This window comes from Oryx dammah, unplaced genomic scaffold (assembly GCF_014754425.2).
Source record: "Oryx dammah isolate SB20612 unplaced genomic scaffold, SCBI_Odam_1.1 HiC_scaffold_29, whole genome shotgun sequence".
NCBI lineage: Eukaryota > Metazoa > Chordata > Mammalia > Artiodactyla > Bovidae > Oryx > Oryx dammah.
The window spans coordinates 86,862,356-86,888,368 of NW_024070213.1; the positions used below are offsets into that span (position 1 = coordinate 86,862,356).

Sequence of the window (26,013 nt, forward strand, 5' to 3'; positions counted from 1 at the left end):
TGGACTTGGGAAGACTCAAACAGCTGGCACCTCTGTCTCTAACCCTCTGAAACTTCAGTCCACAGACTCTCTGAAAGTGAAGTCGCTCAGTCGTGTCCGACTCTTTGTGACCCCGTGGACTGTAGCCCACTGTCCTCTGTCCATGGGATTCTCCAGGCAAGAATACTGGAGTGGGTTGCCATTTCCTTCTCCAGGGGAATCTTCCCGACTCAGGGATCGAACCCTGGTCTTCCACATTGCAGGCAAACGCTTTAACCTCTGAGCCATAGACTCTCTAGCATCAGGGATTTAGGGTGGCTGGATATCTTAACATGGTAATTCAGGACCCCAAGCTTGTCTGAACTGGGAGGGTGCCACACGGAGGGTTTATCACCTTTTATGACCTAACTTCCGAGGTTGTTCAGTGTCACTTCTGTTGTGTTGTCTTCATGGGGAGGAGAATTAAAGTACACTTTTTTTGTATGTGGCCATGTCACGTGGCTTGTGGGATCTCAAAGAGATAAGAAAGCCTTCTTCAGAGATCAGTGCAAAGCAATAGAAGAAAACAACAGAATGGGAAAGACTAGAGATCTCTTCAAGAAAATTAGAGATACCAAGGGAACATTTCATGCAAAGATGGGCTCAATAAAGGACAGAAACAGAAGCAGAAGATATTAAGAAGAGGTGGCAAGAATACACAGAAGAACTACACAAAAAAGATCTTCACGACCTGGATAATCACGATGGTGTGATCACTCATCTAGAGCCAGACATCCTGGAATGTGAAGTCAAGTGGGCCTTAGAAAGCATCACTATGAACAAAGCTAGTGGAGGTGATGGAATTCCAGTGGAGCTATTTCAAATCCTGAAACATGATGCTGTGAAAGTGCTGCACTCAATATGCCAGCAAATTTGGAAACCTCAGCAGTGGCCACAGGACTGGAAAAGGTCAGTTTTCATTCCAATCCCAAAGAAAGGCAATGCCAAAGAATGCTCAAACTACTGCGCAGTTGCACTCATCTCACATGCTAGTAAAGTAATGCTCAAAATTCTCCAAGCCAGGCTGCAGCAATACGTGAACCGTGAACTTCCTGATGTTCAAGCTGGTTTTAGAAAAGGCAGAGGAACCAGAGATCAAATTGCCAACATCCGCTGGATCCTCAAAAAACCAAGAGAGTTCTAGAAAAACATCTATTTCTGCTTTATTGACTATGCCAAAGCCTTTGACTGTGTGGCTCACAATAAACTGTGGAAAATTCTGAAAGAGATGGGAATACCAGACCACTTGACCTGCCTCTTGAGAAATCTGTATGCAGGTCAGGAAGCAATAGTTAGAACTGGACATGGAATAACAGACTGGTTCCAAATAGGAAAAGGAGTACATCAAGGCTGTATATTGTCACCCTGCTTATTTAACTTATATGCAGAGTACATCATGAGAAACGCTGGACTGGAAGAAACACAAACTGGAATCAAGATTGCTGGGAGAAATATCAATAACCTCAGATATGCAGATGACACCACCCTATGGCAGAAAGTGAAGAAGAACTAAAGAGCCTCTTGATGAAAGTGAAGGAGGAGAGTGAAAAAGTTGGCTTAAAGCTCAACATTCAGAAAACGAAGATCATGGCATCTGGTCCCATCACTTCATGGGAAATAGATGGGGAAACAGTGGAAACAGTGTCAGACTTTATTTTGGGGGGCTTCAAAATCACTGCAGATGGTGATTGCAGCCATGAAATTAAAAGACGCTTACTCCTTGGAAGAAAAGTTATGACCAACCTAGATATCATATTGAAAAGCAGAGACATTACTTTGCCAACAAAGGTCCATCTAGTCAAGGCTATGGTTTTTCCAGTAGTCATGTATGGATGTGAGAGTTGGACTGTGAAGAAGGCTGAGCACCGAAGAATTGATGCTTTTGAACTGTGGTGTTGTATTAGACTCTTGAGAGTCCCTTGGAATGCAAGAGATCCAACCTGTCCATTTTGAAGGAGATCAGCCCTGGGATTTCTTTGGAAGGAATGATGCTAAAGCTGAAGCTCCAGTACTTTGGCCTACCTCATGCAGAGTTGACTCATTGGAAAAGACTCTGATGCTGGGAGGGATTGGGGGCAGGAGGAGAAGGGGACGACAGAGGATGAGATGGCTGGATGGCATCACTGACTCAATGGACGTGAGTCTGAGTGAACTCTGGGAGTTGGTAATGGACAGGGAGGCCTGGTGTGCTGCGATTCATGGGGTCGCAGAGTCGGACACGACTGAGCGACTGAACTGAACTGACCAGGGATTAAACCTAGGCCCCTGGGAGTAGAAGCATGGAGTCCTAACCACTGGACTGCCGGGAAAGTCCCAGACTCTTATCTTCTTTTTGATAGGAGTAAGATTAGAGAATTTGCAGACCTGTTTTAAAATGCAAAATGCCCCACCCGTACACCTATCAAAAAATTTGGAAGCTAGCAGATATGCTTTGTTAGAGCAGGCTTTCTCTTCCCTATTCATGGGGATGGTGGAGGTAGGAGAGCACCTCACATGGTTTAATGTTCAAGAGTGGATTTGTAAGGAGCTATGGAAGGAGACTTCACCATTACAAACCCTCTCTGCTTCAGTAGAGATAGAGCCTGGGCTCTCTTTTGTATGAGAGTAGGTATAATGATCAGAGAAGGCAGTGGCACCCCACTCCAGTACTCTTGCCTGGAAAACCCCATGGACGGAGGAGCCTGGTAGGCTACAGTCTGTGGGGTCACTAAGAGTCGGACATGACTGAGCGACTTCAGTTTCACTTTTCACTTTCATGCATTGGAGAAGGAAATGGCAACCCACTCCAGTGTTCTTGCCTGGAGAATCCCAGGGACGAGGAAGCCTGGTGGGCTGCCGTCTATGGGGTTGCACAGAGTCGGACATGACTGAAGCGACTTAGCAGCAGCAGTAGCAGGTATAATGGTACCTCCATCTCAAGGAGAAAACAAACAAGGAAATTGAAAAATAGCTCCCCAACTGTTAAAAAGTTCTACCACTGAGATTTGTTTGAACTGATGAGTAAATTTTTCCAAGGGTTAAAGAGTATGTGTACCTGTGTGTCATTTACACTTTCAATTGAGTTTAGCTAGCTTTCTTAATGCCTGCAGGAATACCTTTAAGGGAGATTTTGAAAAGAGGGCAGGTGATAGAATTTTAAATTTGAGGACTCTAGAGCAGGTGGTAAAGCTGGTTGTAATAAACTTTGAATAGCATCAAGAAATAGTCTCTCGAACCACTCTACTGTCTGAACCCATCTGAGGAGACTTTACTCGTAAACCTTACTATAGTGATCTGGCTCTGGAGATAAAATATTTGGAAAATTTGGGATATTTTGATATATATTTGTAGAGGTTATTGTGTTATTTTTTCTCTCTAGATTAAAAGAAGGTGGTAGTAAATATATTTTGCTTTATTGTTTATGGTCCAGTAGGCAATGTGAATATTGCATCTTTGTGTTCTATTTGTTTTCTTTTTTTTTTTTCCCAGTGTTGCTTCTTTGTTTACTTTTCTCTTTGGATTTGTGCATCATGAGGGAATTTACCCAAATTCTCTGATGATGTGAAAAAAGGAAGGTGGCTTAGTGAATAGAAAGTTGTTAAATAAAAAGCTGCCTACCATATTGCTCCTCCCACTAGGGGAAGAAGAAATGACTGTATTTAGTGACTTACCTGGTTTGTTTGTTTTCTTCCCCCTTGGTCTCCTGATCTATACATTGTTGAATTGAGGGTAGAGAGAAAAGCCTGTTAACTTTTATTTTAAATAATTAAGTTATTTTTTTTTTTACTTGGTATTTAAAAAATACCTTTACAAAGCTTTAATAGAATCCTACAAGCACATGCTCTATAGAAGAGCTGGAAAAGAAAGTTTTGGAATGAGTTACATTCCCAAGAAGGAGGACAATAACTACCTTATTTTGAACTACTGAAAATGGTGAAGGCTTCTCACTGTAGTTTAACTTCAGTTGCAACTTGGAAGAGTAACATCTCTTTTGGGTCATAGCATTCTGTACCTTTTCCAGTTGTTCTGTTTATCCCCATTCTCTTTTCTTCTAACTGACACACATTAGCACCTGAAAGATTCCTGCTGGTTTGGAGGGAGTCAAGATGGAGGGGGAGAGAAGGAAGACTTAACTTTTCTTGCTTTTAAATTGGCTAGTATTTACTTAACTAATTTCAGCTAGAGAACTTATCTTTTAGAATATTTAATGCATGATATGCTGCATGTATTATGCATTCATATTAAGAATTATAGTAGCATGGATTTATGAATGACATGGATAGCAAATTATTTCCAAGTTAAATTATTCATTTTTGTACAAAATAATTACTTGCTAGAGTAATATTTTTCTGGCGTGTTACAAGCCATGAAAGTGGTTTTGAAGATCTGAATGAATGCTGAGTATAAAGATTTTTGGTGCAACTTGATTTTACTCTTTCTTTCCTAAGAGTGTCAGGGGATTAGTTTGATCCTGAGTGAGGATAAAAGCTGCCTTGTGAAACCAGTAATTCCATAGAGACTACATTGGTTTTAGAGCTATTTTAAATTTTGGACTTAGAAAGCCAGAAGATCTGAGAATTAGATATGCCTTTTCTGCCTGTATTATGAATTTAAAATATGTTGTTGATTTAATGTTTGGTTAGTGTATTGATTTCTGGCTTTGGCTTCTTTAGGTTGTTTATTTGAATCAAGTTAGTTAAAAAGTATTTAATTTTTCTTGTGACATACACCAATAGAAGACAACTATTATTTTGAAACAACATATATATTTAATATTTTTGTGATTGGACAGTTGTTGACTGGCAAAAATAAATCTTTATGATCAGGAAAGCAATTGTCACATGTAGGTTTTTACCTTAATATGAAGATGTGCCATCTTTTTAAAAATTCAATATAACTTTATTTATTGTATTTTTTAATTTAATTTTTATTTTCTATTAGAGTATAGTTGATTTACAATGTTGTGTTAGTGTTAGGTGTACAGCAAAATGATTCAGTCATACATATACATATGTCTATTCTTTTTCAGATTCTTTTCCCATAGAGGTTTTTACACAGTGAGTAACTGTCTTTTTTTAGTGACTGTAATTATCAAAAGTAGTTCATACAAAAGATTCTAAGTGTGTCTGAAATGATGAAACTGTTCTTGAGACAGTCCTTTGTTTACAGTATGCATTAAGAGAAAAAAGCAGCTGGAACTATAATTTTCAAGGAATTCTTTTGTGAATTATAGACTCTTTTAAGAACGATCAATTTCAACAATGACTATGCTTCTTAGAACAATGACTGTGCTTCTTAAAATCTTAAAATTTCAGAACTGGGTAGAGACGGCCTAAGTTTTGTCTGGCCTTCCTTAAGTATATTAGTGTAAAATGATGTTTCTTTCCCTTGAATTTTTGCATTAAAATTTTTGTCTTCCATGGTATATAATATGTGTTGTGTAAAATTCATTGTTAAAGGATAGTTAGACAAAGTCTTGATTTTTATATGGATGTAAAATGAACACATGTAAAATATGTTATTTAATTCATTAATTAATGGGAAAACCAGAAAGATAAAGGAGAATTCAAAGTACTGTATGTGTATAGGATCAGGTATGCTAAAATAAATTTACAGATCTATGCAAAACTGGCCTATGCATAGGGATGGGGGGAATGATTCCTCCCTCACTGGACGGAATTTGTTTGCAAGTGTATGGACATGAATCCTTTGTATTGCTGTCATTTAAGTACAGCTTAACAGTTGTAAAACAGCTCAGAGGCCATGAAGAATGCAGACCTTGTCGAATCAGGTAACTAGGAAAGGTGCATGTTACACAGTGCCCAGCTTTCCATTGAAGATACCAAGTGATCTTCTTGGTCAAAGTCTCTTATAATTTGTCATAAAAGGACAAAATAAATATGGACTTCCCTGATGGCTCAGTGGATAGAGTTTGCCTGCAATGCAGGAGGCATAGGAGACGCAGGTTCAATCCCTGGGTTCAGAAGATCCCAGGTGGAGGAAATGGCAACCTACTCCAGTATTTTTGCCTGAGAAAATACCATGGATAGGGGAGCCTGGTGGGCTACAGTCCAAAGGGTCTCAAAGAATCAGACATGACTGAGCAACTAAGCACACACACAGTTTTCCATTGACGATGGATACCAAGTGATCTTAAGAGGTCTCTCACACTTTGTCATAAAAGGACATAGTACATGGATCTGTATTCTCACTTTTTTATGACAGTCCTATGTCTGTTAGTCTTGGGGACTTAACTCTCATTACTTGTAAATAAAGTCAGTCTTCAATGTGAAAGAACACTAAGCTATTCTTAGATGGATATTTTCTGGTATTTTGATCGACGCTGGAACACTTGTTCAGGTTAGTGTTGAATTTTGGACCATTGGCCAGTACTTAAACTGTAGCTTTGAATGGTTAGGTAGCAAATTCATTGAGACTACCAATGCCTAACATTTTGTAGATATTCAGTTAGTAAAGAGTAATAGTAGTAATTTGAAGGAAAGTGGAAGTCTCTTGCCCAGTTTTAATTCTTAAAAGTGTATATTATTACAACTTTAGTAACTTCCCAATGTTAAATACTTTTTAATTGGGCAGTTGAACTTTGCCGAGAGGGCATAGAGATGGCATTATCTACTCCATATTCATGCTGTTTGTAACTGAACGTTTGCTGTTTCATGACCTTTTTATTCCTCTCGTGTTTATTCTCTTTCACTTTCCTGATATTGATCCAGCAGTGTGCTATAGCAGAAAGATAGATTTGTGGTCTCAGACCTGGGTTTGAATCATCACCCTAGCATTTACTAGCTGTTAGTTCCTAGGGAATTCTCAGTTTTAAGTTCTTCAGTTAAATAACTAATAACTACTAAAGAGGATTACATGAAATTTGTATATAAATGATGTAATAGTGCATGGTAAGCAGTATGTATTAGTTTTCTTATCTCTTGCTCTTAGACCTTCAAGCCTCCCTGCCTTCTCTCCTCTAGTTTCCATTATGGAAACAATTGCAGTCATTTGGTATGACCTCCTGCATCTTCCCTCTTCCATCTCTGTACAGAGGTGTATATTTTCTTTTCTTTTTTGTTTGTTTCTTTTGTTTCACAAGGTTGTTTTGAGGATTAAATAAAATAATGTGTGTGAAATTGCTTAGTACTTATTCTAGCACATATTATGCATCAAAGGAAGATTAATTGTATCTGAAAATAAGGCTAGTATTACCTTTGATATTACCTTTCCTTTAAGTATTACTCTCTTTGTTGTATGTTTGAGTTTTCCTTCTTTTTTAAACATATACATGCTATCAACTCTTTTAAAAAATTCTTTCCTTATACATCTCATTACAGAGCATTGAGAAGAGTTCCATGTGCAGTAGTAAATCCTTATCTGTTTCATATATGGTAGTGTGTGTATGTTGATTCCAGTCTCCCAGTTCATTCCTCTCCATTCTTCCCCTCCCTTGTAATCATAAGTTTGTTCTCTACATTTGTGACTCTTGTTTCTGTTTTGTAAATAGCTTCATTTGTACCATCTTTTTTTAGATTCCACATAGTAGCAATATTGCATGATATTTGTTTTTCTCTGACTTCATTCTGTATGACAATCTCCATATTCATCCGTGTTGCTGCGGGTGACATTATTTCATTCTTTTTTATGGCTGAGTAACCTTCCATTGTGTATGGTTACCACATCTCCTTTATCCATTCCTCTGTCAATGGACATTTAAGTTGCTTCTGTGTCCTAGCTATTGCAAACGGTGCTGCAGTGAACATTGGGGTGCATGCATCTTTGGTTTATGGTTTTCTCCGGGTATATGACCAGGAGTGGGATTGCAGGATCATGTAGTAGCTCAATTTTTAGTTTTTTAAGGAACTACCATACTGTTCTCTATAACAGTTACACCAGTTTACATTCCTATCAACAATGCATGAGAGTTCTCTCCTCCTCTTCTTTCAAAAAACCTTCCTTTTTAAGGGATAAACTCTTGAGGGGAAAACCCCTTTTGCTTGGCCTTGCTAAAACTCTGGCTGATCACTCTGTTTCTTTCATTCCTTTATTGTCAGACTTCTTGGTTGAATAGGTAAGGGGTTTGCCTGCCACTTTTCCACCACCTACTCTCTCATTAAACCCTTGCATTCTGATATACCATAATTTCCCCCTGAATCTGAAACAGCACCCTCCCAGTTAAACTCCCACAAGGCTTAGAATGTAACAGGCATTCAGTGGTATTAGTTGAATAATGAATGAAATGAGAAGCTTTAAAGTACTATCACTGAGGGCTCTCTAATGCTTTTGATCAATGCTTTTAAAGAATTCTAATAAGAAGCCATTATGCCTAAATTCAGTCTAACTAGATGCTGATGTATAACATGAATTTTGTTATTTCAGAAATCCTTCTTTTGTATAAGATTCCAGAAAGAAATTTTGAATACTTTGTTTTAGAGAAAGTTTAACTCTCAAAGCAAATATATTAGCAAAAGCATGTTTCCTCTTTTTCAGATCAACAGCACTCACACCATGGTTTTTCCATTTCAGTGATATTCAGACCTTGGTTCTTGAGCCCCAAATAGTCCTCTCAACATCTGTCTTCTCTGAAACCTTCATTGCACTAACCAGACTATGCTGGGATAGGCTAACTGTGCTGCCCTTTTGTTAACAATAATAGCCAGTATGGCAACAGAGGCATATTCTTTTTGGGGGGCATATTCTTTTAAATATAGCATCTCAGCTTTGGTGAATTTGATTTCTCATTTGTCATTTTAATAAGTAAATTTGTTTACAGTTAAAGTTTTAGCTTTATCTAATAGATAATAGTTTCCAGATGTTCAAGCTAGTTTTAGAAAAGGCAGAGGAACCAGAGATCAAGTTGCCAACATCTGCTGGACCATTGAAAAAGCAAGAGAGTTCCAGAAAAACATCTATTTCTGCTTTATTGACTATGCCAAAGCTTTTGACTGTGTGGATCACAATAAACTGTGGAAAATTCTGAAAGAGATGGGAATACCAGACCACCTGACCTGCCTCTAGAGAAACCTGTATGCAGGTCAGGAAGCAACAGTTAGAACTGGACATGGAACCACAGACTGGTTCCAAATAGGAAAAGGAGTATGTCAAGGCTGTATATTGTCACCCTGCTTATTTAACTTATATGCAGAGTACATCATGAGAAACGCTAGGGTGGAAGAAGCACAAGCTGGAATCAAGATTGCCGGGAGAAATATCAATAACCTCAGATATGCAGATGACACCACCCTATGGCAGAAAGTGAAGAAGAACTAAAGAGCCTCTTGATGAAAGTGAAAGAGGAGAGTGAAAAAGTTGGCTTAAAGCTCAACATTCAGAAAACGAAGATCATGGCATCTGGTCCCATCACTTCATGGCAAATAGATGGGGAAACAGTGGAAACAGTGTCAGACTTTATTTTGGGGGGCTCCAAAATCACTGCAGATGGTGATTGCAGCCATGAAATTAAAAGACGCTTACTCCTTGGAAGAAAAGTTATGACCAACCTAGATATCATATTGAAAAGCAGAGACATTACTTTGCCAACAAAGGTCCATCTAGTCAAGGCTGTGGTTTTTCCAGTAGTCATGTATGGATGTGAGAGTTGAACTGTAGAGAAAGCTGAGTGCTGAAGAATTGATGCTTTTGAACTGTGGTGTTGGAGAAGACTCTTGAGAGTCCCTTGGACTGCAAGGAGATCCAACCAGTCCGTTCTAAAAGAAATCAGCCCTGGGATTTCTTTGGAAGGAATGATGCTAAAGCTGAAACTCCAATACTTTGGCCACCTCATGTGAAGAGTTGACTCATTGGAAAAGACTCTGATGCTGGGAGGGGTTGGGGGCAGGAGGAAAAGGGGACGACAGAGGATGAGATGGCTGGATGGCATCACCGACTTGATGGACGTGAGTCTGAGTGAACTCTGGGAGTTGGTGATGGACAGGGAGGCCTGGCATGCTGCGATTCATGGGGTCGCAAAGAGTCGGACACGACTCAGCGATTGAACTGAACTGAACTAGCAATATGTGAGAATCAGTTATTCCATACTCCCTGATGGCCCTTTAAAGTGAAACTTTCCTATGTATTTATTTTTATCATTTTGTTTGTATATTTGGTTTTTAAAAGTATTTTATAGAATATTCATGAACCCACCATTTAACCAGAGTTTAGTACTGAATATTGACAGTCTTACATGTTCTCCTCTCTATTGTCCTGTTGCCTTTCAAAGTAAATACTAATATTCTAATTTTTTTTAATCTTTCCATAGCCTTTTCAAAAAATAGTTTTATCAGATGTATATGTGTGTCTAAATAATATATTGTCTAGTGTATTTTTTAAAAAAAGAATATCATGCAATCTGAGAATCAGTTTCTTTTTTTTTTAATGCTTAACATTATATTGCCGAGACTCATCTGTATTGTTGCATACAGTTGTAGCTGACTCATTTTCTCTACCATATAATACTTCATTTAGTGGATATATCACAACTTATTTATTTCCTGTTGGTGAACATTTGGGTTGTTTCCATTTCTTACTGTTATGAATTCTACATGTTTTCTGGTGTACCATGAGCAAGAATTTCCCTTGATACTTAGAAAAGTAATTTCTGGGTAATAACATTGATAAATATTCTACTTTATGAAATAATGCCTATATTCCAGAGAAGTTATACCAGTTGTATATTCCTATCAGCAGTAGATCAGAGATGAGATCCTTTTCATTATGTAGGACAATTTGTATTTTCTATTTTTTACGTGTATTTGGTGATTTGTGTTTTTAAGAAATTTGTTACCAAGTTTTCAAATGTATTGACATTAGGTTGTTTATATTTTTGTCTTATATTTTAATGTCTGTAAGATATATAGTTTTCTTTTTAAAATTCCTGATACTGATATTTGTGCTTTTTTTCCTTCTTTTTCTTCTTCTCTTAGGGATTTCTTGCTGGGTCAAGAAATCAGTTTTTCTTTCATAATTTTTTTTTCTTATTACATTAAAATTTTTGAAAATCACGATAAAATACAGATAAAATTGACCACTTTAACCAATTTAAAGTGTGCAGTTCAGTGATGGTAAGTACATTCACGTTATTGTGCAACTATCACCACCATTCATCTCCAAAACTTTTTCATCTCCCCAAATTAAGACTCTGTACCCATTAAACATTAATTCCTAAGTCTTCACCCCTACAGCCCCTGGCAACTTTGTCTCTATGAATTTGACCACTCTGTAAGTAGAATCATATAAGTAGATTCCCATGTAAGTAGAATATATTTTCATATAATACCTTGTATAATTAGAATCATACAGTATTTGTCTTTTTGTGACTGGTTTATTTCACTAAGCGTTACATCCTCAAGGTTTGTCTGTTGAGAATGGATAAAGGTTTTTTAGTGTGTGTCAAGTATTGGCACATAGTTGTTGTTCAGTCACCCAGCTGTCTCTGACTCTTTGAGACCCCGTGAACTGCAACACACCAGGTCTCCCTATCCCTCACCATCTCCCAAAATTTGCCCAAGTTCATGTCCATTGTGTTGGTGATGCCATCCAGCTGTCTCATCCTCTGACTCCTTCTTCTCTTTCTGCCCTCAGTCTTTCCCAGCATCAAGGATTCTTGAATGAGTCAGCTGTTCGCATCAGATGAGCAAAATACTGGCGTTTCAGCCTCAGCATCAGTCCTTCCAATGAATATTCAGGGTTGATTTCCTTAAGATTGACTGGTTTGATCTCCTTCCTGTTTAAGAGACTCTCAGGAGTCTTCTCCAGCACCACAGTTCAAAGGCATCAGTTCTTTGGCCATCTGCCTTCTTTATGGTCCAGCTCTCACAACTGTACGTGACCACTGGGAAGACCATAGCCTTGACTATATGGACCTTTGACAGCAGAGTAATGTCTCTGCTTTTCAACACAGTGTCTAGGTTTGTCATAGTTTGCCTGCCAAGAAGCAGACCCCATCTGATTTCATGGCTGCAGTCACCATCCCAGTGATTTTAGAGCCCAAGAAGAGGAAATCTGTCACTACTTCCATCTTTTCCCCTTCTATTTGCCATGAAGTAATGGAGCCAGTTGCCATGATCTTAGTTTTTTTAGTATTTAATTTTAAGCCGGCTCTTTCACTCTCCTCCTTCACCCTCATCAAGAGGCCCTTTAGTTTCTCTTCACTTTCTGCCACTAGAGTGGTATCATCCGCATATCTGAGGTTGTTGATGTTTCTCCCCGCTATGTTGATTCCAGCTTGTAACTCAACCAAGCCCAGCATTTCTCATGATATGCTCAGCATATAGGTTAAACAAACAAATCTTGAACCAATCAGTTATTCCCATACAGGGTTCAAACTGTTGCTTCTTAATCCACATACAAGTTTCTCAGGAGACAGGCATGATGTTCTGGTATTCCCATCTCTTTAAGAGCTTCCCACAGTTTATTATGATTCACACAGTCAAAGGCTTTGGCCCAGTCAATGAAACAGAGGCAGATGTTTTTCTGGAATTCCCTGGCTTTCTCTATGATCGAGCGAATGTTGGCAATTTGCTCTCTGGTTCCTCTTCCTTTTCTAAATGCAGCTTGGACATCTGAAGGTTCTTGGTTTGCATAATGCTGAAGCCTCACATGAAAGATTTTAAGCATGACCTTACTAGCATGGGAGATGAGTGCAGTTGTCCAGTGGTTAGCACATTCTTTAGTGCTACCCTTCTTGGCACATAGGACGTTATCTTAATTATTTACTAATTGATCAGTTTTTTAAGTTAGCAGGTGTATTGAGAAATCACCTTTTCTGGGTGCATGGGATTTCCCTTTATGGAGTAGAGTCGGTGAGTAAAGCTCTTAATTGCCGTATTTTGTTTTTGCCTCACAGCTGCCTCCATTCCCTTGTGTTGCTTGTGCATCTGTGCTTTGGGGAGATGGAAGGACTAGAGTTTATATGTGTGTGGAGGGGATGAGGATTAAATGATCAGTATTGTTTAAAACCATTATTGAAGAATTTATACAGCTGAGGATAATTTGGCTTGATTAGACTTGGGTTACAGCCACCTGCGTGAGGAGGAGGAGGCTATAGACAACTCTAACCACCCAGCTAGCAGTGAAATAGGAAGAGACAAACATGTGTATTGCCTCTCTGCTCCTTTGAGCCCCCTCTACTCCCACACTACAGCTGCCACTGATGACTAATGTTTAGCAATTTGGAGGATTTTATGCCTTTTAATAGTAGTAAGAGGAGTTGTGATATCACGTGGTTTCTGATTTTCCACTTAGAATGTATTCTAAATTTCCAGAAATATTATTTTATTCCAATTCTGTGTTGTTCCAATTCAATGTTTACATTTTAAAAGAGGAATTTATTGGTTTTTCTAAATGAAAATTCCATTTTCCAGAATAAAATTTGTGGTGATCAGCTTTATAATTATGGGAGTTTGGGGGTTAGAATGATACATGGATTGGAAAGTTAGTGCCAATGAATATGAATAAAGACATTTGTTGAGAAAACAGACGTATGGAAATGTCAGCTTTTGACCTAAGGACATCATCTCCTTTGTTGCTAATTATTTTTTGGAGTATATCGATGCATTACTTTGGGTCTCTCTGCTTTTTCATACTTTATAAGGCTAATGAGAATATTTATTGGCAAACTGATGATACATTGTGGAATAAGAATTCTTGATTGTTTTCTCATAACCAAAACTCTTTAAGTCAGGAAAAATGTTCTTATTTGAAACTCCCCATTTTCTTATTTTGGGTTGTTATTCTGCAGGTCTAGAGAGTTAGTGCTTGTAGGTTCTTAGGGACACATTTCTTGAACCCGTTGGTTGGATTTCTAAGTTAAAATAAACATTGTTTAGGTTAAACTGAGAGTTTTCAGCTTTGGTTTAATTTGCTGGGAATGAGTCTTTTTAAAAAAGTATTACAATTGTTTTGAAGAGATAATATGCTTATATGTTTCAGTGCAAGAAATATATAAAAGGTTGATTGAAACAAATAAAAAGGGTGATTAAAAAGTCTTTCTTAACCTTGTCTCCTATTTTTTCAGTTTCCGTTCTTCAGTGGATCATCACTGTTGGCTAGTTTCTTGCTTATCCTTTCAGATACACAATATTTACGTATATATGATAGTATAAATTATTCTTCTCCCCATCATTTACTTAACAATATATCTTATATCAATATATAAAAGGATGTTCTCTTTCCTTAAAAATATTTGCATAGTATCTCATTGTGTGAATAAACCATAATTTATCAAACTAGTGTCCCACTGATAGACATTAAGCAAGTCTATGAGTGCCATCTTTCCACCGGCATTGCTCACTTTGCGCATCTCTGTCACATTTTGGTAATTCTCCCAGTATTTTGAATGTTTTTATTATTGCTACGTTTGTTATGGTGAGTGATCTGTGATCAGCGATTTTTGATGTTACTACTGTAATTGTTTTAGAGTGCCACAAACCATGCCGAAACGGGAGGAAAATTTAATCGATTCTGACTGACCCACCGACTGACCATTCCCCTACCTCTCTTCCCTCTCCTCAGGCTTCCCTATTCCCCGAGACACAAACGTTGAAATTACAGGCAGACTTTGCTTTATTGTGTTTCACTTTATTGTATTTCACAGATATTGCTTTTTTTTTTTTTTAAACATATTGAAGGTTTGTGGCAACCCTGCATTGTCAGATGATGGTTAGCATTCTTTTAGCAATAATGTATTTTTAAACTAAAGTACATGCATTTTTTTAAACATAATGCTATTGCACACTAAATAGACTACAGTATAGCGTAAACGTAACTCCATATGCACTGAGAAACCAAAAAGTTTCTGTGGCTTGCTTTATTGTGATGTTCACTTTGTTGCAGTGATCTGGAACTGAACCTGCAATCTCTCCAAGGTGAGCCTGTACCTATAAAATCACAACATTCCATTTCCCTCTCCCTCTGGTCTCTGGCTAACCACCATTCTCCTTTCTGTTTGTGTGGATTTCAGTACTTTAGATACCCTATCTAAGTGGAATCATACAATATTATGACTGACACTTCATTTGGCATAATATCCTCAGGGTTCATTTATTTTGTGGTATGTATTAAGATTTCCTTCTTTTTAAAAGCCAAATAATATTCAATTATATATATATGCCACATCTCGTTTACCCAATCATCTGTCGATAGACATTTGGGTTGTTTCCATCTCTTGTCTATTATAAATAATGCTACAGTGAACATGGATGTGCAAATACTTCTTCGATATCCTGCTTTAATTTCTTTTGGATATATACCCAGAGGTGGGATTGCTGGATATAGTAGTTCTATTTTAAAATTTTGAGAAACCTTCATATTATTTTCCACAGTGGCTACACCATTTTATATTCCAACCAACAGTGCACAGGCGTTCCAGTTTTTCTACATCTTCAACAACACTTATTTTCTGGTTTTGTGTTTGTGTGTGTTTTGTTTTGTTTTTTTGCTGTTGTTGTTTTTGTTCACAGCCATCCTAATCGACATGAGGTGATATCTCACTGTGATTTTGATTTGTGACATCACTCTAGCTATGAGTGATGTCAAGCATCTTTTCATGTGTTTGTTGACTGTTTGCTTATCTTCTTTAGAGAAACGTCTGTTCAAGTTGTTTGTCCATTTTTAAGTTGGGTCATTTATTTTTCTGTGTTAAGTTGTAGGGGTTCTTTATATATTTTGATTATTAAACCCTTATCAGATATATGATTTGCTAATATTTTCACTCCGTTGATTATTTTTGATGTACAGAAGTTTTTAATTTTCACATGGTCCAGTTTGTCAATTTTTGCTTTTTTTGGCTGCTTTTGGTGTCATATTCAAGAAATCACTGCTCATGTCAGTGTCATGAAGCTTTTCCTCTGTGTTTTCTTCCAGGAGTTTTAGATCTTATGCTTAGGTCTTTAATCCATTTTGAGTTGGGTTTTTTTTTTTTTTTTTTGAGTTGGTTTTTGTATGTGTATAAGTTAAGAGCCCTGTCCTTTACCATCTCCCAGAGTTTGTGGAAACTCAGGTCCATTGAGTTGGTGATGCCATCCAACCATCTCATCCTCTGTTGTCCCCTTCTCCTCCTGCCCTCAATCTTTCCCAGCATCAGGGTGTTTTCCAATGAGTCGGCTTTTTGCATAAGGTGGCCAAAGTATTGGAACTTCAGCGTCAGTCCTTCCAATGGATATTCAGGACTGATTTCTTTTAGGATGGACTCATTGGATCTCCTTGCAGTCCAAGGGACTCTCAAGAGTCTTCTCCAGTACCACAGTTCAAAAGCATCAATTCTTTGGCACTCAGCCTTCTTTATAGTCCAACTCTTACATCCCTACATGACTACTGGGAAAACCATAGCTTTGACTAGATGGACCTTTGTAGGTAAAGTAATGTCTCTGCTTTTTAATATGCTGTCTAGATTAGTCATAGCTTTTCTTCCAGGAAGCAAGCATCTTTTAATTTCATGGCTGCAGTCCCTATCCACAGGGATTTTGGAGTTGAAGAAAATAAAGTCTCTTACTGTTTCCATTGTTGCCCCATCTATTTGCTATGAAGTGATGGGACCAGGTGCTATGATCTTATGTTTTTGAAAGTTGAGTTTTAAGCCAACTTTTTCACTCTCCTCTTTCACTTTTATCAAGAGGCTCTTTAGTTCCTCTTTGCTTTCTGCCATAGGGTGGTGTCATCTGCATATCTGAGGTTATTGATATTTTTTCCAGCAGTCTTGATTCCAGCTTGTGCTTCATCCAGCTCGGCATTTCACATGATGTACTCTGCGTAGAAGTTAAATAAGCAGAGTGACAATATACAGCCTTGGTGTACTCTTTCCCAATTTTGAACCAGTCTATTGTTCCATGTCCGTTTGTAACTGTTGTTTTTGACCTGCATACAGATTTCTCAGGAGGCAGGTAATGTGGTCTGGTATTCCCATCTCTTGAAGAATTTTCCATAGTTTGTTGTTATCCACACAATTGAAGGCTTTAACATAGTCAATGAAGCAGAAGTAGATGTTTTTCTGGAATTCTCCTGCTTTATCTATGAACCAGTGGATGTTGCAATTTGATCTCTGGTTCCTCTGCCTTCATAATCCATTCATATTTAATATAATTTTTATATAGCTAGGTTTCTCTCTGCCATTTTGGTATTTGTTTTTTATATTATATCTTTTGGTATAATTGTTCCTCCTTTATTACCTTATTTTGTGTTCAGTTCAGTCGCTCAGTCATGTCCGACACTTTACGACCCCATGGATTGCAGCACGCCAGACCTCCCTGTCCATCACCAACTCCTGGAGTTTACTCAAACTCATGTCCATTGAGTCGGTGATGCTATCCAACCATCTCATCCCCTTCTCCTCCCGCCTTCAATCTTTCCCAGCATCAGGGTCTTTTCAAATGAATCAGTTCTTTGCATCAGATGGCCAAAGTATTGGAGTTTCAGCTTCATCATCAGTCCTTCCAATGAATATTCAGAACTGATTTCCATTAGGATAGACTGGTTGGATCTCCTTGCAGTCCAAGGGACTCTCAAGAGTCTTCTCCAACACCAGAGTTCAAAAGCATCAATTAATTCTTTGGTGCTCAACTTTCTTTATAGTCCAACTCTCACGTCTGTACATGACTCCTCGAAAAACCATAGCGACTAGACGGACCTTTGTTGGCAAAGAAATGTCTCTGCTTTTGAATATGCTGTCTAGGTTAGTCATAACTTTTCTTCCAAGGAGCAAGCATCTTTTAATTTCATGGTTGCAGTCACCGTCTGCAGTGATTTTGGAGCCCCCCCAAAATAAAGTCTGTCACTGTTTCCACTGTTTCCCCATCTATTTGCCATGAAGTGATGGGACCAGATGCCATGATCTTAGTTTTCTGAATGTTGAGTTTAAGGCCAACTTTTTCACTCTCCTCTTTCACTTTCATCAGGAGACTCTTTAGTTCTTCTTCGCTTTCTGCCATAAGGGTGGTGTCATCTGCCTATCTGAGGTTATTGATATTTCTCCTAGCAATCTTGATTGCAGCTTGTGCTTCACCCAGCCCAGCATTTCTCATGATGTACTCTGAATATAGATTAAATAATCAGGGTGACAATATACAGCCTTGATGTACTCCTTTCCCGATTTGGAACCAGTCTGTTATTCCATGTCCAATTCTAACTGTTGCTTCTTGGCCTGCATACAGATTTGTCAAGAGGCAGGTCAGGTGGTCTGGTATTCCTATCTCTTTAAGAATTTCCCAGTTTGTTGTGATCTACACAGTCAAAGGCTTTGACATAGTCAATAAAGCAGAAGTAGATGTTTTTCTGGAACTCTCTTGCTTTTTCGATGATCCAGTGGATGTTGGCAACTTGATCTCTGGTTCCTCTGCCTTTTCTAAATCCAGCTTGAACATCTGGAAGTTCTCAGTTCATGTACTGTTGAAGCCTGGCTTGGAGAATTTTGAGCATTACTTTGCTAGAGTGTGAGATGAGTGCAATGGTGCAGTAGTTTGAGCATTCTTTGACATTGCCCTTCTTTGGGATTGGAATGAAAACTGACCTTTTCCAGTCCTCTGGCCACTCTGAGTTTTCCAAATTTGCTGGCATATTCAGTGCAGCACTTTCACAGCATCATCTTTTTAAAAAATTAATTTGTTTAATTGGAGGCTAATTACTTTATAATATTGCAGTGGTTTTTGCCATACATTGACATGAATCAGCCATGGGTGTACATGTGTCCCCCATCCTGAACCCCTCTCCCACCTCCCCCTCCATCCCAGCCCTCGGAGTTGTCCCAGTGCACTGGCCCTGAGCGCCCTGTCTCATGCATTGAACCTGGACTGGCGATCTATTTCACATATGGTAATATACATGTTTCAATGCTATTCTCTCAAATCATCCCACCCTTGCCTACTCCCACGGAGTCCAAAAGTCTGTTCTTTACATCTGTGTCTCTTTTGCTGTCTCGCATATAGGGTCATGATTACAATCTTTCTAAATTCCATACATATGCGTTAATATACTGTATTGGTCTTTTTCTTTCTAACTTACTTCACTCTGTGTAATAGGCTCCATCCAGTTTCATCCACCTCATTAGAACAGATTCAAATGCATTCTTTTTAATCACAATATCATCTTTTAGGATTTTAAATAGCTCATAGGTTTTTTTTTAAGTGTATGATTTTAATTATTTTGTTTTGCTGTTGTCTTTTGTTTTTGCTGTCTTTGAGTTATTTTCTTTTCCTTTTTAAAATTTTAAATCAGCTACCCTTTATGTCTCCAAACTTTTGAAATACCACTCTTTATATTATAAACTTTATGGGTTTGTATTTCTTCTCCAGAAAATAAAAAGAATAGTTAACCCCTATCACAACAACTGGAGAAAACCTCAGTAGAAACTCAACACTGTTTTTCAGTGAGAAATACCTAATGTTGTGTATTTTGTTTAGTGAAGACAGTTGTCCATATACTAAGCAAGGTAGAAATTGCTAATGTGGTCAATTTATTTTTTTATTTTTTATTTTTTGGCTTTTTTTTTTTTTGCTTTCATTTATTTATTTTACTTTACAATTCTGTATTGGTAATGTGGTCAATTTAAAAGAAGCAAATAATTTAAAATACAAAGGCTTCCAAGTGGTGAGTTATTTTCTTAGTGCTTGCTCTAGACATTCCAAAATGCACATTAATTTATCACAGTCTACTTTAGATTAATGCTAGTTTAATTCTGTAAGATAGCATTTCTTACTCCCTCCTTTGTGCAGTAATTGTCGTATACATTATATTTGTTATAAACATAGCAATAGTGTTGTTATTACTGCTTTATACAATCTTTTAAATTTTAGAAAATATATACATATATATGTGTGTGTGTGTATATGTGTGTGGAATCTTATGTTTCTCAAACAGGGATCAAATTCACATCCCCTGCATTGGAAGTACAGAGTCCTAACTACTGGACCCACCAGGGAAGTCCCAAGAGAATAAAATTTTTAGAATGCATTCTTTTATATTTACCCATATATTTCCTTTTCCCAGTACTTTTCATTTCTTTGTGTAGGTTCAAGTTACCCTCTGGTGTCAGTGGATTCTCTTAATTTATTGGGGATGTCTCTGTTTCATGTTCATTTTATAAAATCATTTTATTTCTATGTTTGCTGTGCTGGGTTTTCATTGCTGCACAGGTTTTCTCTAGTTAGGCCAGCAGGGCTGCTCTCTAGCTGTGGTGCACAGGCTTCTCATTGTGGTGACTTCTCTTGTTGTGGAGCGTGAGCTCTAGGACATGCAGGCTGCTGTAGTTGCAGCCACTGTGCTCAGGAGTTGCGGTTCCTGGGCTCTAGAGCACAAGCTCAATAGTTGTGGCACATGCGTTTAGTTGCTCTGCGGCATGTAGAATCTTCCCGAATCAGGGATTGAACCCGTGTCTCCTGCACTGGCAGGCAGATTCTTTACTACTAAGCCACCAAGGAACCCCATCTTCATTTTTGAAAGACAGTTTAGCTATCTGGATACAATATTCTTTTTTTTTCTTTTTAATTGGAGGATGATTACTTTCCAATATAGTGTTGGCCTCTGCAATATATGAACATGAATCAGCCATAGGTATAGGTATGTCCCCTCGCTCCTGAACCTTTGTCCCACCTTCCTCCCCATCTTGCCCTTCTAGATGATCACAGGGCACTGATTTGAGCTCCTTGCCTCATACAGTAAATTTTGCTAGCTATCTAAATTACATATTGCAGTGCATATGTTTCAATGCTGTTCTCTCCGTTTGTCCCACTGCCCTTCCCCCTCTGTGTCAACAGGTCTTTTCTCCATGTCTGTCTCCACTGCTGCCCTACAAATAGGTTTATCAGTACCATCCTTCCAGCTTCCATATATATGTGTTAGAATACAATATTTATCTTTCTGTGACTCACTTCACTGTGTGTAATAGGTTCTCGGTTCACCCGCCTTATTAGAATGCAGTCAAATTTGTTCCTTTTTATGGCTGAGCACAAGCTGGAATCAAGATTGCCAGGAGAAATATCAATAACCTCAGATATGCAGATGACACCACTCTTATGGCAGAAAGTGAAGAGGAACTAAAAAGCCTCTTGATGAAAGTGAAAAAGGAGAGTGAAAAAGTTGGCTTAAAGCTCAACATTCAGAAAATGAAGATCATGGCATCTGGTCCCATCACTTCATGGCAAATAGATGGGGAAACTGGAAACAGTGTCAGACTTTATTGTTGGGGGCTTCAAAATCACTGCAGATGGTGACTACAGCCATGAAATTAAAAGACGCTTACTCCTTGGAAGAAAATTATGACCAACCTAGATAGCATATTGAAAAGCAGAGACATTACTTTGCCAACAAAGGGCCGTCTAGTCAAGGCTATGGTTTTTCCAGTAGTCATGTATGGATATGAGAGTTGGACTGTGAAGAAAGCTGAGCGCTGAAGAATTGATGCTTTTGAACTGTGGTGTTGGAGAAGACTCTTGAGAGTCCCTTGGACTGCAAGGAGATCCAACCAGTCCATTCTAAAGGAGATCAGCCCTGGGTGTTCACTGGAAGGACTGATGCTAAAGCTGAAACTCCAGTACTTTGGCCACCTGATGCGAAGAGTTAACTCATTGGAAAAGACCCTGATGCTGGGAGGGATTGGGGGCAGGAGAAGGGGATGACAGAGGATGAGATGGCTGGATGGCATCACTGACTCGATGGACATGAGTTTGAGTGAACTCCGGGAGTTGGTGATAGACAGGGAGGCCTGGCGTGCTGTGATTCATGGGGTCACAAAGAGTTGGACACGACTGAGCGACTGACCTGAACTGAACTGAACATTCCGTTGTATATGTGTACCACAACTTCTTTATCCACTCCCCTGTCAGTGGACATCTAGGTTGCTTCCATGTCCTAACTGTTGTAAATAGTGCTGCAGTGAACAGTGGGATCATGTGTCTTCGTCAGTTATGGTTTCCTCAGAGTATATGTCCAATAGTGGGATTGTTGGGTCATATGGTAGTTTTATTCCTAGTTTTTTAAGGGATCTCCACACTATTCTCCATAGTGGCTGTTACCAATTTGTATTCTCATCAACAGTGCAAGAGGGTTCCCTTTTCGCCATACCCTCTCCAGCATTTATTGCTAGTGGATTTTTTGATGGTGGCTATTCTGACCAGTGTTAGGTGATACCTCATTGTAGTTTTGATTTGCATTTCTCTAATAATGAGCAGTGTTGAGCATCTTTTCATGTGTTTATTAGCAATCTGTGGATACAGAATTCTTACTTGACAGTATTTTCTTTCAGCATTTTGAATATGTTATTTCATTGCCTTCTGGCCTCCCTTGTTTCTGATGAGAAGTTAGCCACTAGTTATAGTTTTGTGTCCTTGTAAAATGACACTCCCAAGATTTTCTGTTTGGGGCTTTCATCAGTTTTACTATATATCTAGGTATGGATTTCTGTGTTTCTGTTGTCATGGTTCATTTAGCTTCTTAAAGTGTAGATTAATTGTACAAGTCAGTTTGTATAGTATTTGCTCACTGTTTCTATATCCTTCCACTTCTGGAACTCGTAATTCATGTATGTTGGTACATTTGACATTGTTCCGCAGGTCTTTAAGGCTATGTTTGTTTTTCTTTATTCTTTTCTCTCTTTTCAGATTAGGTAATTTCTGTTACTCTTTCTTCCAGTTTATTTTTTATTCTGCTTCAACTCTGGGGTTTTGTTTCATCTTTTTTATAATTATTTTTTGTTGTTGAGAAAGTGCTTTAAAAGACTAAGGAAAATTATAAGAACAATGCCTTAAACAAATAGAACATTTTCCTTAGTCTTTTAAAGCACTTTGAAGTCTGTGTTTGCTAAGGCTGGCATTGGGTCTACTCAGGGATATTTTCAATCACATGGGGTCTTTTTTCCCTTCTCAGTTTGGGTCATACTTTCTTGCACTTTTACATCTTACAAATTTTTGTTGAAACTGTGAATATTTTACATAATATATTGTAGCAGTTTTGGATTCTGATTTTTTTCCCTTTTGAGAGTTGTTGTTGCTTTGTTATTATTGTTGTTTTTAAAGTAACTTGCCTGAGCTAAATATGTGGAATTTTTCCCTGTGGTGTGTGACTGCTGATATCTGCTCAGTTTTTTATTTTAATTTCTGTTTTAATTTTTGTGTTTGGCTTCCTGGAGTGACACCTGCATCTGCATTGCTTAGTGGTCAGTTAATGATTGGTCAGAGATTGCTAGATAATGTGCTAGCTATTGTGCTAAATACCGAGTAAGACTTCTCTCTGCTGATCTTTATCTGTTTGAGGAAGCTCCTTCAAAGTTCAGACCATTTCAAAGTCTGCGCTTTTACCTTCCACCGGGCCCTTTTGTGTCTTTTCTGCCTGTTTATGCAGGCTCCTGGTGTGTGAATGTGTAGACATTTATCGAGGTCCCTTATAGTTTCTTCTCCAGATTTCCTTTTTAAATTTCTGACTAGTTTGCTGCCCCATTGTTTGCACTAACATGACGGCGACCTCAGGCTATTGGAGCCCTTGGTCTTGCTTTTCTGTTTGCTCCCAAGAATGCAAACTCTTACTGACAATGTGGATAGGATAGGCATGGGCTTTTTCTTTGCTTTGCTTTAAGTAAAGTCAGCCTTCTTTGTCAGTGAAGCTGTTGGTTTTTACCACCTTGGTAGAACCAACTTCCCCACTGACCTCTGGGGATGGGAGTACTTTAGACAGTAATGCCACAGACTCCCTCTGTTCTCACCCCAAGTTCAGCAGTTTCTTATGAACAACTGCAGAGAAGGTAACATTTGAGAAAAAGCCTAAAGGAGGTGAGGAAATATTCCATGTAGCTATCTAGGGAAGAACATTGCTGGCAGAGGCAACACCTTAAGGGCCTTTCCTGTATTTCACAATAAAGAGGCCAGTGTGGCTGGTATAGAATACCTGAGAGGAAGAGTGGCAGGATGTGAGGTCAGAGAGAGAAAGGGTGCATGCGGACAGGGTGTTAGAGCAGATAAGACCTTTTAAGCCACTCTGAGGGCTCTGGCTTTTACTTTGAATGAAATGAGGAGCTGCTGGAGGGCTTTGAACAGCATAGTTGGGACATAATGTCTTATAATTTTAAAACAGCTATGTGAAACAGAAGCTAGAGAGTGGCAGAATAGCAGACTCAGGATGCCAGCTAGGAGACTATTATAGTCTTGATTATAGCAATGCAGGTGAGAAATGATTGTGTCTTGGACAAAGGTGGTTGCAAATGGAGATGGTAAGAAGTGGGCCAGTTCTGGTGTATGTAAAAGGTAGAACAGAGAGGATTTCTGATGGATTGGTGGTGGGGAGGGAACGATACTAATTGCTTATTTCAAAGGAATTTTCCTATATTTCATCTGTGAATGTTTTTTCTGATCCCTTTATTGAGTCCTCTGTTTTTGGAGTCTATTATATTGATTCTAATTATCCTTAGATTAGATCATTTTTATCTTCTAATATTATCTTCTAATTGCTTTAACTTCTTTTATGTTTTTATTATTATTATTCTGAAAGCCATCCCATTTCTCCATCTCATTCATTCTATTTTCATTTGAATCTGTTCTGTTTCTGATACCTTATTAAATCTGTAATTGTAGTATTTTGTTTTTCAGATTTTCTTAGCTTTGCAGTCATCTTTCTTTTCATTCTATTTAGTCTTATTCATTCTTTCCTTTATTTCCTAGCTCTTATTTTATTTAATCTAAATTCTTATTTAAAGTATTCAAATAAGTATTCAATGAAAAATCTTTGATTTGGGGGGTTATATTGTTTCCCAGGTTTAGTTCTTATTCTGCTATCTGCTACATGGTAATTTATTTTCTCTCATTGTCTTTCTCTTTTGTTACTGGAGATTTGATAGATGCTGTGTCATTTTTATTGATTGCACGTTGCAGGATCTCAGTTCCCCAGTCAAGGATCCAACCCAGGCACGTGGCAATGAAAGCTCAGAGTGCTAACCACTGGACTGTCAGGGAATTCCCTAAGAGGCTCTTGCTCTGAAGTCTTTATTTTACATTTATCCTTTTTTTTAAACTTTATTTTATGTTGGAGTATCAGTTCAGTTCAGTCTCTCAGTCGTGTCTGACTCCTTGCGACCCCATGAATCGCAGCACGCCAGGCCTCCCTATCCATCACCAACTCCCGGAGTTCACTCAAATTCACATCCATCAAGTCAGTGATGCCATCCAGCCATCTCATCCTCTGTCATCCCCTTCTCCTCCTGCCCCCAATCCCTCCCAGCATCAAAGTCTTTTCCAATGAGTCAACTCTTCGCATGAGGTGGCCAAAGTACTGGAGCTTCAGCTTCAGCATCATTCCTTCCAATGAACACCCAGGGCTGATCTCCTTCAGAAGAGACTGGTTGGATCTCGTTGCAGTCCAAGGGACTCTCAAGAGTCTTCTCCAACACCACAGTTCAAAAGCATCAATTCTTCGGCGCTCAGCTTTCTTCACAGTCCAACTCTCACATCCACACATGACCACTGGAATATTGGAGTATAGCCAGTTAACAATGTTGTGATAGTTTCAGGTGCACAACAGAGTGACTCTGAGAACAGGCTTTTACTCTTGATGGATTTTTTTTTTTAACTTACTCGTGACTTATCCCTTTTATTCTCCACACTGAAAAAATATTTCATATAAGTTTACTCTTATTTCCTTCTTGGGTTACATTTTATAAAGTTTTTTTTTTTTTTTTTTTCTATCAGGTTTCTAGGTATAAGAATTCCATGATCCTCCTCATGCTTTCTTTACCCAGAAATTTTGGACATGTATGTATTAAATGTTCAGTAATAAGGGAGGAAAAAGGCATTTGTATATTTGCAATTTATAAAAGCTTTCTGTAGTATTGGCTAATCCATATTCTGATGTTTCAGTTTTCCTTATTAAATTCCCTTTATTCTCTCCTTTTCCCTCTCACCCTCCTCCCAAATGTCTTGCAACTATATTTGAGCTGGGAAACCTGAGGAGGGGTTAGATAAAGGAAATTATAGAGGAAGAGAAAAGACCTTTGATTTATATAGGAAGGGCAGGTGGTAAGAGAGATCTTAGGGAGTGATAAGAAGT

At 38.4% G+C, this 26,013-nt stretch overlaps 1 protein-coding gene across 1 annotated transcript in view; it reads left to right on the top strand.

The window, feature by feature from the left end:
* Window positions 1-26,013, top strand: part of SPATS2 (spermatogenesis associated serine rich 2) — a 151,548-nt gene that overhangs the window by 51,246 nt on the left and 74,289 nt on the right. The gene's annotated exons all lie outside the window — the stretch shown is intronic.